General features: G+C 41.0%; 1 protein-coding gene across 2 annotated transcripts in view; it reads left to right on the top strand.

Moving 5' to 3' along the window:
- Positions 1–12,041, top strand: part of PI4K2B (phosphatidylinositol 4-kinase type 2 beta) — a 90,695-nt gene that overhangs the window by 32,137 nt on the left and 46,517 nt on the right. The gene's annotated exons all lie outside the window — the stretch shown is intronic.

Here is a 12,041-nt window from a genome sequence, read left to right as displayed (position 1 = left end):
CAGGCAATCCTGATTCCAGCTTGTGCTTCATCCAGCCCAGCATTTCTCATGATGTATATATGTGTATGTATATACACACACACATATATATGTGTATATCCAAAAGAATCAAAATCAGAGTTTCAAAGAAGTGTTTGTATACTCATGTTCATAGCAGTATTCTACACAGTAGTCTAAAGGTGGAAGCAATTATGATGTCCACTGATAGATAAATGTATAAACAATATGTTATGTGATTAGGTAGAAATTCATTCATCCTTAAAAAGGAGGAATTCCAACACACGCTACAACATGGATGAGCCTTAGGACATTATGCTAAGTCACATTAAGCCAGTCACAAAAAGATAAATCGTATTTGATTCCATTTATATGAGGTATCTCAGGCTTCCCTGGTGGCTCAGTGGTAAAGAATCCACCTGCAGTGCAGAAGATGCGTTCAGTCCCTGGGTCGGGAAGATCCCCTGGAGAAGGAAATGACAACCCACTCCAGTATTCTTGCCTGGGAAATCCCATGGACAGAGGAGTCTGGCAGGTTACAGTCCATAGGGGCTCAAGAGTTAGACAGAACTTAGCAACTAAACAACAAAGAATATGAGGTATCTAGAGTAGTCAAATTCTTAGAAACAGTAGAACAGTGGTTGCCAGGACTGGGTGAAGGGGAAATGAGGAATTGTTCAGTGAACATAAAGTTTCAGTTTTGCACAATGAAAAGATTCTGGAGGTTGGTTGCACAACAGTGTGAATATGCTATCCTCTACTGAACTAAACACTTACAAGTTAGATGGTAGGTTTTATATTCTGTGTATGTTATTACAATTTTAAAAAACTGCTCCAGATATTTTCTTGGGTGAAGGTTGGGGGTTTAGGATTTTATGAAAATACCTACTCTCTGGAAACGCTATATCCTCAGCAGTTCCAAAGACCAATTGTCTTCATTGTGTGAAGTATAATACTTAAGGGGAGTTTGTTGTGTACAGAACATTGTTTGGAAATAGGACTTCTTTAGCTCCCAAGATATAAAGGGCAGACACTACCGCTAAATTATATTATGATTTACAGATAATCTGCATATATAGATGCTTGTATTACCAAAGTATATATGTTATAGCACTAATTTGGTAGCTAATATTTATTGAGTGTTTACTATGTGCCAGGCCCTGTGGCATGTTCCATTAGTTGAGATGGGTTAGGTTTCAGTGTGCCTACAAACAATCTCCAAATCAGTGGAATTTTATTTAAAATAAATTAAAGTTTATTTCTCACTCAGACTGCACAGCTTGGCTGGGGACTCTGGTTTGGCATATCATCTTCATATAACTGCAGGCTGACAGAGCTGCCAGTGTCTGGAACTTTGTCAGGGCCCTAGCAGAAGAAGAAACAAAAGCCCATGCTGGAACTGAGCAGGAGCTCAGCACAAACTGAGACAGGAGTGGGGCTCCCGGGCGCAGAAGCCTTTCTGTGTCCCAGTCCTGGTTTGCAGGGAATAGACTCCAGCTTCCACGACCTTCCATGAGTCCCAAAGGGCATATTTGAACAGTTATTGATCAGGGAATGGAGGAGATGCAGAGACATTGGAGAAACAGCCAATAATCATTAGTGCAGCCTTGGGTAGGGTCCTGGTCCCGCCTCAAAGGATACATATAGCAATATCTTTGAGCTCTTCTGCAGAACTGAAACCTCCAACAAATGGCAGATGTTAGCTATTTGATGAAGCATTCTTCACTCCAAAAAAGTTCACAGTGTGATGACTAAAGGAGAAAAAATACTATAGCTTCTTCAAGATTTTTTTTCTATATTCAAATAATACTTGACGAATACTTGTGAAGTACCTCAGGCACTGGACTATGATGTGCTGGAAAACATAATGGTGAATAAGATGTTACGCAGTTGCCTTAGTGCAGCTGAAGTTTTTCCTACTTTCTTCTTAGACAAAAGGATTTGTGGTGGAAAATAGGAGCTGGAATAACCAGGCCCCATTCCTCCAACTCACAGTCACCACTACTACAAGTACATCACACTCATTCCCCCAAGCCAAGATCAGATCTTACCCACTCACTTCTTGAGACTGGAGGAGCAAAGAAAAGTCAGGAAAAATGAAGACAAAAATGGTTAAAATGAAATAAAAGCTATTAAAACCCCAACAGATGACTCTGCCACTTCTCCTTGCTTCAAAGTCGTGAGCAGCAGGTATAGCATAGGCACTGCCAAATCTGATGGCAAAGGTAAACTGTTGTCCCACCTGTAAGGAACAGGCCTGTCCTTCTCCCTCATCCTGTTGGAAGTACTGAAGAAAGAATATGCCTTTTTTTGGGGGGGTGTTGAGAGAAGACAAAATATTGGCAGCTGTCTTGTCAGCACTAGAGATCAACCTGTCTGAGAATGGAGCCACTATGAGGAAAGCAGGCAAGACCCAAGACATGCAAATTAATCCTTTGACAGCATTTGAGCTCCTGGATCCAGCCATGCCTGAAGTCAGTACAGCCTAGACTTTTCAGTTATGTGAGCCGATTAATTCCCTTTTTATGGCAAAGAAGTTGGGTTTCTGCTATTGAAGTACAAGAGTCTCATTACACCTATATACTCTTCCTCTTTTTAAAGTTCCAATGCCAAAGAAGCCATCGTGTGCCCTACACAAGAAGGGGGGAAGGTTTGTATCTGAGACAGGAGAATAAACCTGAGGAAAACAGATTCTGAAGGCTCAGCTTCTCTGCACCAGTGCCAAGTCAAGCCTTGGAGACAGAGTTTTTGATGAAGAAGAAAAGAATACCTTTATTGCTCTGCCAGGCAAAGGTAGACACAGCAGGCTTCTGCCCTTGAAATCTATGTGTCCCAGCACATGAGGATTTTATGAAGAGGGTCTGTATTCCCTTAATCTTGTCTCAGGTGGTAGGTGTCCTGATCCTGATGAGTTTCTCTGGTCCCTTTAATCTTGCCTCAGGTAGATTCATGGCTGCTGCTCTCTTGATTAGCCACTGTTCAAGTCTGCTTCTTGGAACCTAGGGAAAGTCATGGAGGCTGAAGTCTTGCCTACAAGAAACAGGGGACAAAAATGCTTTTGGGCCGTGGAGCCCTATAGGGTCCTTCTTGGTTTCAAGGCAAATGAAGCTCATGGTGGACGATACCGATTTCCTAGGCACCAACTGCTGAAATTATCACCCCTTCTACCCAAACATATAGCCCTAAACTTTTAGAAAAGCAGGAATAGCAGTGGAAGGAGGAATTGGCAACCAGGACGCATGGAGAGACACCAACAGACTGAGTATCTTATCTCCACTAAAAGATTTAGTACTAGAAAGCTGCAGTGAAGTCTCATATCGCTAAAATTCATTACAGCTGTAAAAAACACCACCATATTTTCATGAGCTATTAAAACAACAGTTAAAAATAAAGCCCATTTGGTATCCAATATCCTTCACATGATCGTATTTTTTCAAGTATTTGTGAAGCAACAAAATTTGGTTAACTGCAATACATCTCCTTGTAACTGATTCAGATTTCCACATTCTCTTTTGTATCCTAAAGTAATAAGCTACAATTTCTCTCACCATATAATTTAAAATTACATAGAAGTATCACAACAAGAAATATATGCTCTTTGTTTCTCCTATCTCAACTAGTTTTTCATTTTAACAGCTCTTGATGAAGCCTCTACAAGCATTGAGTGGCATGGGCGTAAGAATAATTTAAAAGGAAGGCATTACCATTTATTTGGAGCCTATTATGTGCCCATCTCATCATAAGTTATTTTATTTCATTAAATGCTAACCCTAGCCTTTATTTATTTATTTTTTTAACCCTAGCCTTTAAATCAGGTGTCATTGCTCCCATTTTTCTGATGGGAAAGCCTCAAAGAAGGGAAGTCATTTACTCGAGTTTAAATAGCTATAAAAGATGCTGTTGATTTCTTCTGCATAAATATTTCCTTCTTCTTTGCTGTTTGAACATACTTCTCCTTAGAGAAGTTGAAAATGCTGAATACGCTTTATCCCAGACTTCTTTGCTAATAGGGCCTGAGCTTTGATACAACCTAGCCAACAGGGCCTGGAGGAAAGTCTGCTGGGGATTTGGCAGAAGTTTTGTCCCAGATTAAAAAAATAAGATACATACACGCAAGAAGAACCTTCTTTCTCCCTACTTTTTTTAAAATTTTATTTTTAATTAGAGGATAATTACAATATTTTGACAGTTTCTGCTATATATCAACAAGAATCGGCCATGGGTTTACATATGTCTCCTCCCTCTTGAACCTCCCTCCCCATGCCTTCCCTCTAGGTTGTAACAAAGCAGTGGGCAGCAAAAGAGGTGCAGATATAAAGAAGAGACATTTGGACACAGTGGGGGAAGGAGAGGGTGGGCTGATTTGAGAGAGTACCATTGGAACATATACATTACCAGATGTAACATAGATCACCAGTGGGAACTTGCCGTATGACACAGGGCACTCCCTACTTTTTGGTTTTGGATAAGGTCCTGTAATGTGATTCCTGGAGCAGTCACAGCCTTCTTGCGACACGAGGACACAAGCCTGAGGATGCAGTTAGATGCTCTGAAACATACTAAAGATAGCGGAAGTGCAGAATGGCCCTTAGTGACGTCCTTGAACTTCTCATTTAACTAACTCAGGAATCCCTGTAGCTGCAGACTTAGAACAGCCCCTGGTGCATATTAGGCATTTCAGTTCAGTTCAGTCGGTGAGTCATGTCCGACTCTTTGCAACCCCATGGACCACAGCATGCCAGGCCTCCCTGTCTATCACAAACTCCCAGAGTATACCCAAACTCATCTCCATCAAATCAGTGATGCCATCCAACAGTCTCATCCTCTGTCGTCCCCTTCTCCTCCTGCCTTCAGTCTTTCCCAGCATCAAGGTCTTTTCAAATGCATCAGCTCTTTGCATCACGTGGCCAAAGTATTGGAGTTTCAGCTTTAGCATCAGTCCTTCCAGTGAGCACCCAGAACTGATCTCCTTTAGGATGGACTGGTTGGACCTCCTTGCAGTCCAAGGGACTCTCAAGAGTCTTCAACACCACAGTTCTAAAGCATCAATTCTTCAGCACTCAGCCTTCTTTATAGTCCAACTCTCACATCCATACATGACCACTGGCAAAACCATAGCCTTGACTACACGGACCTTTGTTGGCAAAGTAAAGTCTCTGCTTTTTGGTATGCTGTCTAGGCTGGCCATAACTTTCCTTCCAAGGAGTATTTGTCTTTTAATTTCATGGCTGCAGTCACCATCTGCAGTGATTTTGGAGACCACAAAAATAAAGTCTGACACTGTTTCCACTGTTTCTCCATCTATTTTCCATGAAGTGATGGGACCATTTGCCATGATCTTAGTTTTCTGAATGTTGAGCTTTAAGCCAACTTATTCACTCTCCTCTTTCCCTTTCATCAAGAGGCTCTTTAGTTCTTCTTCGCTTTCTGCCATAAGGGTAGTGTTATCTGCATATCTGAGGTTATTGATATTTCTCCCGGCAATCCTGATTCCAGCTTGTGCTTCCTCCAGCCCAGCATGTCTCATGATGTACTCTGCATATAAGTTAAATAAGCAGGGTGACAATATACAGCCTTAACGTAGTCCTTTCCCAATTTGGAACCAGTCTGTTGTTCTGTGTCTAGTTCTAACTGTTGCTTCCTGACCTGCATACAGGTTTCTCAAGAGGCAGGTCAGTTGGTCTGGTGTTCCCATCTCTTTCAGAATTTTCCACAGTTTATTGTGATCCACACAGTCAAAGGCTTTGGCATAGTCAATAAAGCAGAAATAGATGTTTTTCTGGAACTCTCTTGCTTTTTTGATGATCAAGTGGATGTTGGCAATTTGATCTCTAGTTCCTCTGCCTTCTTTAAAACCAGCCTGAACATCTGGAAGTTCAGGGTTCACGTATTGCTGAAACCTGGGATGGAGAATTTTGAGCATTACTTTGCTAGCGTGTGAGATGAGTGTAGTTGTGCAGTAGTTTGAGCATTCTTTGACATTGCCTTTCTTTGGGATTGGAATGAAAACTGACCTTTTCCAATCCTGTGACCACTGCTGAGTTTTCCAAATTTGCTGGCATATTGAGTGCAGCACTTTCACAGTATTACCTTTCAGGATTTGAAATAGCTCAACTGGAATTCCATCACCTCCACTAGCTTTGTTCGTAGTGATACTTCCTTAGGCCCACTTGACTTCACATTCCAAGATGTCTGGCTCTAGGTGAGTGATCACATCATTTTGATTATCTGGGTTGTGAAGATCTTTTTTGTACAGTTCTTCTGTGTATTCTTGTCACCTCTTCTTAATATCTTCTGCTTCTGTTAGGTCCATACCATTTCTGTCCTTTATTGAGCCCATCTTTGCATGAAATGTTCCCTTGGTATCCCGAATTTTCTTGAAGAGATCTCTAGCCTTTCCCATTCTATTACTTTCCTCTATTTCTTTGCATTGATCTCTAAGGAAGGCTTTCTTATCTCTCCTGGCTACTCTTTGGAACTCTGCATTCAAATGGGTGTGTCTTTCCTTCTCTCCTTTGCTTTTGGCTGCTCTTCTTTTCACAGCTATTTGTAAGGCCTCCCTCCTCAGACAGCCATTTTGCTTTTTTGCATTTCTTTTTCTTGGGGATGGTCTTGATCCCTGACTCCTGTATAGTGTCACAAATCTCCATTCATAGTTCATCAGGCACTCTATCAGATCTAGTCCCTTAAATCTATTTCTCACTTCCACTGTATAAGGGATTTGATGTAGGTCATACATGAATGGTATAGTGTTTTTCCCTACTTTCTTCAATTTAAGTCTGAATTTGGCAATAAGGAGTTCATAATCTGAGCCACAGTCAGCTCCCAGTCTTGTTTTTGCTGACTGTATAGAACTTCTCCATCTTTGGCTGCAAAGTATATAATCAGTCTGATGTCAGTGTTGGCCTTATAATGATATCCATGTGTAGAGTCCTCTCTTTGGTTGTTGGAAGAGGGTGTTTGCTATGACCAGTGCGTTCTCTTGGCAAAACCCTGTTAGCCTTTGCCCTGCTTCATTCTGTACTCCAAGGCCAAATTTGCCTGTTACCCCAGGTATTTCTTGACTTCCTACCTTTGCATTCCAGTCCCCTATAATGAAAAGAACATCTTTTTTGCGTATTAGTTCTAAAAGGTCTTGTAGATCTTCATAGAACCATTCAACTTCAGCTTCTTCAGCATTACTGGTTGGGGCATAGACTTGGATTACCATGATATTGAATGGTTAGCCTTGGAAACGAACAGATCTCATTCTGTCATTTTTGAGATTGCATCCAAGTACTGCATTTCAGACTCTTGTTAACTGTGATGGCTACTCCATTTCTTCTAAGGGATTCCTGCTCACAGTAGTAGATATAATGGTCATCTGAGTTAAATTCACCCATTCCAGTCCATTTTAGTTTGCTGATTCCTATAATGTTGATGTTCACTCTTGCCATCTCCTAACTGACCATTTCCACTTTGCCTTAGAAGTATCAATAATCTCAGATATGCAGATGACACCACCCTTATGGCAGAAAGTGAAGAGGAACTAAAGAGCCTCTTGATGAAAGTGAAAGAGGAGAATGAAAAAGTTGGCTTAAAGTTCAACATTCAGAAAACTAAGATCATGGCATCTTGTCCCATCACTTCATGGCGAATAGATAGGGAAACAGTGGAAACAGTGGCAGACTTTATTTTTTGGCCTCCAGAATCAGTGCAGATGGTGACTGCAGCCATGAAATTAAAAGATGCTTACTCCTTGGAAGGAAAGCTATGACCAACCTAGATAGCATATTAAAAAGTAGAGACATTACTTTGCCAACTAAGGTCTGTCTAGTCAAGGCTGTGGTTTTTCCAGTGGTCATGGATGGATGTGAGAGTTGGACTGTGAAGAAAGCTGAGCACCAAAAAATTGATGCTTGTGAACTGTGGTGTTGGAGAAAACTCTTGAGAGTCCCTTGGACTGCAAGGAGATCCAACCAGTCCATCCTAAAGGAGATCAGTCCTGGGTGTTCATTGGAAGGACTGATGCTGAAGCTGAAACTCCAATACTTTGGCCACCTCATGCGAAAAGTTGACTCATTGGAAAAGACTCTGATGCTGGGAGGAATTGGGGGCCGGAGGAGAAGGGGACGACAGAGGATGAGATGGCTGGATGGCATCACTGACTCAATGGACATGAGTTTGAGTAAACTCCGGGAGTTTGTGATGGACATGGAGGCCTGGTGTGCTGTGATTCATGGGGTCACAAAGAGTTGGACACGACTGATCGACTGAACTAAACTGAACTGAACTGAATTTGCCTTGATTCATGCACCTAACATTCCAGGTTCCTATGCAATATTGCTTTTTACAGCAATGGACCTTGCTTCTATCATCAGTCACATCCACAACTGGTTGTTGTTTTTGCTTTGGCTCCATCCCTTCATTCTTTCTGGAGTTATTTCTCCACTGATCTCCAGTAGCATATTGGGTACCTACCCACCTGAGGAGTTCATCTTTCATTGTCCTATCTTTTTGCCTTTTCATACTGTTCATGGGGTCCTCAAGGCAAGAATACTGAAGTGGTTTGCCAGTCCCTTCTCCAGTGGACCACATCAAAACTCTCCACCATGACCTGACCATCATGGCTTAGTTTCATTGAGTTAGACAAGGCTGTGGTCCATGTGATTAGATTCGCTAGTTTTCTGTGACTGTGGTTTCAATCTGTCTACCCTCTGATGCCCTCTTTCAGCACCTACCATCTTAGTGGGGTTTCTCTTACCTTGGACCTGGGGTATCTCTTCACGGCTGCTCCAGCAAAGTGCAGCTGCTGCTTCTGACCTTGGATGTGGGGTATGTCCTCTCGGCTGCTCCAGCACCGCACAGCCACCACTCGTCACTCCAGCACCACGCAGCCCTATTAGGCATTTAACAAACATCTATTGAATGAATAAATGAATGTTTTAACTATTCAAAATTTGTCCATAATAGTTAAAATAAATATCTACCAAAGCTATGCCTTCCCCTATGGCTCGGGGTGAAGAATCCGTCTTCAATGCAGAAGTTTCAGGAGACACAGGTTTTATCCCTGGGTTGGGAAGATCCCCTGGAGAAGGAAATGGCAACATACTCCACTATTCTTGTCTGGAAAATCACATGGATGGACAGAGGAGTCTGGCGGGCTACAGTACAAAGGGTCTCAAAGAGTCGGACACAACTGAGCAATTAAGCATGCAGCATCAAAACTTAGTCTTCATCCACCCTCTGACCTAGTGATTCCACTGCTAGAAAGTGAAGTCGCTTAGTTGTGTCTGACTCTTTGTGACCCCGTGGACTGTAGCCCACCAGGCTTCTCCATCCATTGAATTTTCCAGGCAAGAGTACTGGAGTGGGTTGCCATTTCCTTCTCCAGGGGATCTTCCTGACCCAGGGATTAAACCTGGGTCTCCCACATTACAGCAGACCCTTTACCGTCTAAGCCACCACTGTTTCCCTTCTCCAGAATATCTTTCCAACCCAGGAATCAAGCCAGGGTCTCCTGCATTGCAGGTGGATTCTTTACCAACTGAGCTATCAGGGAAGCCTCTCCACTGCTAGGTATATATATAAAAGTGCCATGTGTCTATAAAGGACATGAAAAAGTGTTCCTAGTAGCGCCAAACTGGAAACAACTCAAGTGTTCATCAACTGAACAGACAAATAAATGTTACAATGTTCATGCTTTGGAATGCTATACAACAACATAAAAGAATAAACTATTAATATTCACAACAGCATGGATGAATCTCATGGACATAGTATTGAGGAAAACAACATACACACAAGTACATACTATTTGCTTTCGTTAAATAAAGCTCAAGAACAGAAACAACTAATCCATGGTGATAGAAATCAGTCGTTACCTCTGGGAAGGGGAGATAGATATTGAGGAGTAGGGACATGAGAGAATCTCTTGAGGTGAAAGAAATGTTATACAGCTTGATCTGAATTATGGTCATATTGGTTTATACACATAAAAAATTAAACTGTACACTTGAAATGTGTGTGCCTTACTATACATATGTTATACTTCAATTTTTTTAAAGAGCAGAAAAGCTTTTTCTTTTAAAGGATATACAGGGACATTTTTTTTACTCAAGTCTTCGTTTCGGGAAGATATTACCTTAAGTGCCTTACAAAATAACCTTCATAATCACACTATCAAGGGGGCAGTGCTATCTTGCAGATATGAGACTCAGAGAGATTAAGATATTTTCCAAGGTCACACAGCTAATCAGTGTCAAAGCTGAGATTTGAATACAAATTTATCGGATTCCAAAGCTCATGATTCTTTCTCTGTGTTAACCATAAAATAGGCAGGCACTTGCATAGCCAACTTCCCAAAGTCATGGAAAAAATTATCACTGTGACCCAGGGATAATCTTCTAGAGTGTGGATTTTCCTATAGAAATTGCCTAAGTAGAACAGAAAAGGCTTTATGTATAAAGATAGTCATTGTAGAATTTATAATAGTGAAAAATAAAACCAACTGGAAACAACCTAATTATTCAACAGCATATAATTAAGCAAATTATAATGTATATATTCAATAAAAAATTATGCAGCCATTAAAAATTATGCTCAAGAAAGCTTATGATATAATGTTTAATGGGGTAAAACGGAATAGAAATTGCATTTACTTTAAGAATACAGCCATGAAAAACCAAAAAATTTAAACTTATGTCTACAGAGGAAAAATCCTGAGAGTGTTTGCATGTAAAGAACACTAACAACGTCTGCCTCTGAAGAATCTGATTTGGCAAGGTGGTGGTAGGAGTTGGGGTGGGTAGGGGGTTAGGGAGAGGACAGCAACTTTCATTTCTTGCTTTACAAACCCTGTATTTTATTTTTGTGATGAAGATGCATTTTATGACGAGATTTTAATTCATTAAAAACAACCAGAAGGGAATTTGTAAAATATTAACAATGGGTTGTCTTTCGATGATGGGATTTGAGAGATTTCGTTAAAGTCTTCTTTCACCTTTCTGCACTTTTTTAAGATCCCTATGATGAGCATATGTTCCTTTACACCGGAAAAAAAGATAAACATTTCAATGAGATGATGCATTTGAAAGCACTTCACAGATTTGTGAAGCAATTCAATTATAGAAGTGCTTTCATTACTACTGTAAAACATATTAAATGCTGTAGATGCCATTTGTAAAGTCAGAGGGCAGATCCACTAATCAAGCACTCAAGTCTGTGCAGCTGCCACCTTCCAGAGGTGGGAGGGAGGCTGGGCAAACCACCACTGCCCACTCAGAACTATTATAATGCTTTAGAGTTTCTCTGGCAAAACCGCAAGTGTTAAATTAGAAAAGCATTTCTTGGGGTTGTAGTTCTCAGCCCAGGAGGCACATTAGAATCACCTGAGTGAATTTTTTAATGCTCCACCTCCAGAGATAAGAAATCTATTGTTTAGGGTGAGGCCCAGGTGTGGGTACTTTTAAGATGTTTCACAGTTAATGCTAATAAGCAGAGAGAAGAGTGATGCCTTTGGGAGATGCTATAGATATTTTCTCCATGCAAGTGCTAGAATGGCTTCCTTGGTGTTTCAGGTAGTAAAGAATCTGCCTGCTATTCAGGAAACCTGGGTTTGATCCTTGGGTCCAGAAGTTTCCCCTGGAGAAGGGAATGGCTACCCACTCCAGAATTCTTTCCTGGAGAATTTCATGGGCAGAGGAGCCTTGCAGGCTCCAGTCCATGGGGTCACAAAGAGTCAGACACAACTGAGCAACTAAACTAACACAACAACTAACACAACACGCAAGTGCTGGAAAGAGTTCCGAAACCCCTCTGAGAATGATTAACTCTCACCAAAACACTAGAAAAATTTTGCTTTCTTCAACCTGAGGTTTTTTATTTTTTCAAGTTAGAATTTTAATTACTACTTCTGTCTTTACAATTTACAAGGGTCATCATGGAAATAATCTTATTTGATAATCTCACTGAATTATAATATATATAAAGTACTAACAGGTGTAACTGTCTGAGACCATTCTGGGAAGTAAGTGAGGCAAAAACCATTGTTTACATTTTACCTG

This window comes from Odocoileus virginianus, chromosome 21 (assembly GCF_023699985.2).
Source record: "Odocoileus virginianus isolate 20LAN1187 ecotype Illinois chromosome 21, Ovbor_1.2, whole genome shotgun sequence".
In the NCBI taxonomy this organism is placed as follows: Eukaryota; Metazoa; Chordata; class Mammalia; order Artiodactyla; family Cervidae; genus Odocoileus; species Odocoileus virginianus.
The sequence above is the reverse complement of the archived record's forward strand: the minus strand, read 5'-3'. Positions and strand labels throughout refer to the sequence as shown.